Source organism: Gopherus evgoodei, chromosome 19 (assembly GCF_007399415.2).
Source record: "Gopherus evgoodei ecotype Sinaloan lineage chromosome 19, rGopEvg1_v1.p, whole genome shotgun sequence".
Lineage (NCBI taxonomy): Eukaryota > Metazoa > Chordata > Testudines > Testudinidae > Gopherus > Gopherus evgoodei.
Window position 1 is genome coordinate 1,468,556 of NC_044340.1, and position 6,000 is coordinate 1,474,555.

The 6,000-nt window shown below is 43.9% G+C and overlaps 1 protein-coding gene across 2 annotated transcripts in view; it reads right to left on the reverse strand.

Annotated features, from left to right (window-relative positions):
• PLAT (plasminogen activator, tissue type) overlaps nucleotides 1-4,744 on the reverse strand; it is a 28,409-nt gene extending 23,665 nt beyond the window's left edge. For both annotated transcript variants that reach the window (XM_030538051.1, XM_030538052.1), the window contains exon 1: nucleotides 4,628-4,744. The gene's annotated coding sequence lies outside the window, so the exon portion shown is untranslated. The remainder of the gene's footprint in view (nucleotides 1-4,627) is intronic.
• Nucleotides 4,745-6,000: the final 1,256 nt, after the last annotated feature.

Sequence of the window (6,000 nt, forward strand, 5' to 3'; positions counted from 1 at the left end):
TCTCATTTTCTGTCTCCTCTGTTTGTCTACATCAGGCGTCCTTGAGTGAGCAGAAAGCTGGCCCAAATATTTGAAAGAACTGATATTTCATAAATCTGGAGTTCAGTCTCTGTTGTTTAAATAAAGCCAGTAAGGGCAGCTGGAAAATGGCTGGCAGAATGCAAAGATGACAGATTAGTCAGTCATCAGGTCAGGAACAAAAGCAGAGAGAGAAAACGAAAAGAAGTCTTATTTTAAGAAATGGGGTTTGACTGACGGAAAAGCAAAAGACGCAAGTGAACTATTCCAGGCCCTGAATCAGAGAGAGCAGTGGTAACATCAGAATGTAAGCTGCCATGTCTTATGATAGGTCTGTAAAAAGTGGGGGATTCAAGAGGGCACGTGAGAGGGTTACAGGCACTTCAAAAAATCTCCTGATGTCAAACCTGGAGAAACAGTTTTGAGAATGCACATATATTTCCACATTTCAGTGGTAAAGTCCCTGGTGTTCATAGAATCTCCCAAGAAAGACTCTCAGGGCCCTGGCTTTATAAAATGCCTTTTACAAATGAGTCCTTGCTGTATAGCAGGCCTTTTATAAAATAATAATAAAAAAAAAAAAGGTGCAGAAACATTTTCCAAACAGGCAATGATTCTCAGGAATATGGACATGAATCTGACATAAGCCTCTGAAGTCCCCAGGAGTGCTGTAGCAAACTAGCATCTCCATCTTTGTTACCCTAAAGTCACAAGACTGTTGATCTAATCTAGTGCCAATTTATTACACAGAAGTCCTCAGGCTGCTGCCTGAAATCAGAGCTATGCTATGACTTCTTTGAATTCTTTCAGATGCTGCAGTATAACCATAACTTGATGTACATTAGCACCATAGGACCAATGTCACTCTTGCCAGCCAGAGGGCTGGTCCACACTATGGGGGGGGAAATCGATCTTAGATACGCAACTTCAGCTACGTGAATAACGTAGCTGAAGTCGAATATCTAAGATTGGATTACTCACCCGTCCACACCGCGCAGGATCGATGTTCACGGCTCTCCGTGTCGATTCCGGAACTCCGCTGGGGTTGATGGAGTTCCGGAATCGATATAAGCGCGCTCGGGGATCGATATATCGCATCTAGATTAGACGCGATATATCGATCCCCGAGCAATCGATTTTAACCCGCCAATATGGCAGGTAGTCTGGACGTAGGAGGCTGCAATTCCTCCTCTTAAAGCAGCACATGAGAATGGAGGTTCTTAAATCTCATTAAGGGAAGTGAGACTATTCATCTGTAAGGAAGAATCTCCGACCTCATCCTTCAGCAAGTATCTGTCTGTGGAAGAGTGTCTGAGCCATTTCTTCTGAGGAAATTTAGGATTCCCTGGAAATAAGCCAGTTGTGGCAAAGTCTGAATTTCCTGCAGTAGAACAAAGTATTAGAGCTAACCTGGGTAGTCAACTAGCAAGAGTCCGACTATGTGGAATTAGGTGGAACCGGAGCTTGGATAGGAAAAAGAAGGAATCAGAGATGTTTTTATATCCTGAAAGGTTTTGTATTAAAATCTTGGAGACTGGTATGAGAGGAGAATCTTCCATTTAAAAAGCATCAGAGCTAATTAAAGAAAGAATTAAATATAAAACAAATTCTGTCCCAATTACACTTAGCTTGTTAGTCAGTTTTTAATGTAGTCTACTGTACACTCTAGCAGTGGTGACTTGCAGCTCATATCCTTTAATTTTCTCTCTACCAGATAGTGTTTCCTATATCTCATGGATGTCATCTGATTCCTTTGTTCCAATAACCCTTGCTGTTCCTTCCAGTCAGCACCTCTCCAATACACAGAAATGAGTGCTAATCCCCTCTCTGTAGCTGTAGGGCAGTTCTGATGTCCAGTGTGCTTGGAAGGCTGGTAACTGATGTTTGCCTGATGTATGTTGTTAGTCTTATCCCTGGCCTCGGCTGTGCCTTACCCAATCAGAGTGTTCTGAACGATAAGCCCTATCTAGGAAAGCACATGGATTTCCAAAAATATGAGAATGTTTACATGGATAGAAGCAGAGACCTTCTAGCAATAATCTTTTTCGCCTAGCTGCCTCTGGCCTAGTTATGCCTGTTACTTTGACCCTTAATGCTTCGGCCCCTGTGACCAGCAAATAGATTCCAAGGCCAGAAGGGGCCATTGTGATCATCTAGTCTCATCTCCTTATATAAAGCAGGCTATAGAACTCCTCCAAAATAATTCCTAGAGAAAATTTTTTAGAAAAACATCCACTTGTGATTTAAAAATTGCCAGTGAGGGAGAATCCACCATGACCCTTGGTAAATTAATTCAGTGGTAAGATAGAAAGGGCTGGATTTACTGTGCTGACACTTTCATTCTGTATAAAATAAATTAAAGGTAATCCAGGTCATACTATGCTTTAATTGATGTTGTCACTTTAAAATTTACTCTCTGGCTAGATTCTTATGGAATTCTAAACGGATTAGAATCTGCTTGATTTGTGCAGACCTGGGGCATTTAGGTAAATGGGCAAATGTTTTGAATGAACTAGTTTCTTGTCTGAAGTTAAGTACAGAAACAAAGAGGAGGGAGGGGAAAACAGAATGGGGGGAGATGAAAGAGGAAATTTGGCTAGGATAGGGTGTTTTTTAAATGTTTGGATTGAGGTTTTAAAGGAATGTATTAAGTGGTGTGAAGCCCAGAGAGGATGTGCACTCCAGGGTCTCCAGGACCTGCTGTGCTCAGTCTGCACAAACACCTAAGGAGACAGACCCTTTTCCAAAGCATTTACAGTCTGACTAGAGCAAAACCCCCCAGGCTGCCTTTTGTAGAGATCAGTTAGGAGTCAGTGCAGAGATTAATGGGCTGCACTTTTAGGGATGTCTACACTGCATCTGGAAGCAAGCCTCCCAGCCTGGATCCACAGATTTGTGGTAACAGGTTCATGCTGGCATTCTAAAAATAGCTGTGTAGACAGTGCTTTGATGTTGCAGCTCAGGCTCTGAAGCTACCCTCTTCTCCCCACCATCGGGCTTCAGATTCCAAGCTCCAGCCTGAACTGTAGTGTCTACGCAGCTATTTTTAATGGGGTAGCATGAGTCTATGGATCCAGACTGGGCGGCTCACTCTCTCACAGATACAGTGTAGTGCAGACATGCTCTTAGTGCAGCACCATCCCAAGAACAAACCTCTGCATAACACCAAGTGAGCTGGGTAGCATGTAACTAGTCTACCTGCCTCATGATGCTTTGCCCCCCACCCTCCCCAGAACCACATACCTGGATCCTGGTGCACCTGCCTGATGATGTCATGATAACCTTTTGCTAAACAAAGCCGGAGCGCAGTTCTGGAGTTAGTGCATCTAATGCACACGTTGTGTTAGTAGCACAAAACTCATTACCAATCTGGAATCAACACAGCGAAAGGATTCTGCATTCTACAGATATAGCTACATCTCTGCAGACGTCTCAGAAACAAGAATACTTTGAACTTCACATGTTCAGCGTTAATGATTTAAGAATCACAACTCTCCTCAGCAATAGGTAAATAAATGTTACTCCCAATTTAAAGGTGGGGAAAGCAAGACCCATGGAGGTGAAGTGACTCACGCAAGGTCACATCGACAGTCTGAGGCAGAATAGAGATTAAAAGTCAGGAGTCCTGACTTCCAGTCCCATGCTCTTCTCATTAGAACCCATTGCCTTGACTCTGGATTTGGAATCAGTAGCTGTTTGCCATTTGTGCTGATACTTCTCTAAGCTGATTTAGCTGATCAGAAGGGCATAAAGTCCGGGCCTCACTGCCACTCCTGTCTGCAGGGAGAAAGAGTCTTAGTGCCTTTCTCCCCTTTCCTGCCTGCTGAGAGGAGTTGTAGTGCCCCAATCCTGTACTGAGCATTGTGGTGCCTAGTTTCTTACTATTTCTTCCTGTCCGCCACCTCCATAGCCAGGGCCTTTATATTTATATCCTATCCCTTCAGTGTCTCTGAAATACACCATTCCCTTGACACCTGTGAAGTCTGATTTACCCTTGGGAATTGTTCTGAATATTTGCTGTAGCTTTGGTTGTGTCTGGGAAGAGGAAGAAGCCTAGAGAGCCCAGGGAGGCCCCTCTGTCATCCCTGCTTAGACAGGAATCCTGAAGAGAAATGTGCAGTCTGACCTCAGCTCCTCTCATGAATACGACAAATGATAATGTCACAGCTGGCACTCTCGGTCTTTTGTTGCTTTTGGAAGATTTGTTTTATCTGTTCTTTTTATTCATATTATTATTTTCTTCTTTTTAATTTACACTATTCTTTTCTTTTTCTCTGTGAATGTGGCTCCTACCCAAGTGCAGTTCAGTGCCAGAGGCTGTCAGTCCTTTAGCTGCTCCACTTTTCCCTGATTTGCGGGGGTAGCAAGGCTTTCCTGAGAGAACTGGAAAGCACCATCTGTCTCCAGCTTCATAATTTTCCCCAGAGGCTTAAAAGAAACAGCTAAGTTAAATGCCACATTTTGAAGCACTGTGCATCATGCTAATTAATTAAGAAGTAATAATATCAGAAATGTGACCTTACTTACCCCTGTTCTTCTCTTATTGCAACACTAAGTCATAGGGGGAAAGGGAAAGACTCTGCACAGACAGGTGCAGATTCACACGTACCTTCACTTCTCTTCTGTATTCTGCTGATGGTTTCCTTTCAATGCAGCCTGGATGTGCTTTGAATATGTCTAAGCTCTGATCTCTCTAAATAGCTCCAGTGTCCTTCTTAAAATGCCAGTCAAGGGGGTGGAGACTTTACAGGGGGGTGGGTGGGACTTTTTCACCCAAAGGAAAAGATACACAGTGGTAGGCTGTGGTGATGAGGTCAGGATGGGCTGGGTTAGTTTTTTCCAAAGATGAGGGGGAGGAAGTGCCTGATGAAGTCAGCAGAACACATCCTGGCTCTCATCCAATCAGTATTATTCATGGTCCTGATCAGAAAGCAGTTAGTGACTCCACAGCGTCTTTTTTTAGTGCATTCCCTTTTCTCTTGATTCCTTTTGAGAGCTAAGAACAGATCAGATCAGTGCTACTTACAAAGAGAACCTTCATCATGGTTCCAGGAATGGCGGGGAGAAAATCAACCACACAGTGCCCCAAGATATACAGAAGTTCATTATTTCCTTGGGGCATCAGCTTAACTGGTGCTGTACAAACTATAGAGAAAGACCATGTCCCTCCTCCAGGGAGCTTTCCATGCTAAAGCAGCAGATGATGCAGTTCAGGCACGTAATGCACCAGGCGTCCGTCTCTGAATGGTGCCTATTCACATCACTTGAAAAAGAGACACTGATCTGTGAGTGGAACAAAACCTGTCCTGGCAGCCGTAGAGAGCACAGAGCAGTGTATGGGGGAGAGGACAGGGCAGGAAAGGGTGTGAGGGAGATAACTGGAAGAAGGGAGAGAGAGACGAGGACCTCAACAGAATCCCTGAGTCCAAACACAGCAAGATATTGGACAAATTGAATCTAGGTTTGAATTTTGCAGTCTGAGGCCCTGTGCTGGGATAATGTGCCTCTAGCACCAGAGATAAGAGCCTCCATGCACCCAGTCTACCTCTTCACTAGTGGATGCTACACTCTCTCAAATGGCCACTTTTCTCTAAAGATTAGGCCGTTGCTTCTTGGGGCAGAGTCTGTGTCTTACATGTTTGTGCATGGCCACCCGCATTGATGATGCTCTTAAAATAGAGGCTACCTGATTTTAACAACAGCAGAGGTTTGAATTCTTATTGCCCAGTTTCCTTGTTAACCACTAGGATCTTTATACACCCTGTATCTTTAACACAGAGATTCCTTAGCTTTTCTCTTTGCTCTCAGGAGATTCTTGCTGCCTCATCTGAGATCCTGGATATTCCTCAGCCTTTTAGGGTAGCCCCACATGACTGTCACCAGGTCACATTATTAACACTCAGAGATTAAATTGTCTGGGGAGCTCATTAGGGCTTTTGGGAAAATAGACATTGGGTGGGAGGCTCAAGGCTGGAGAGCATT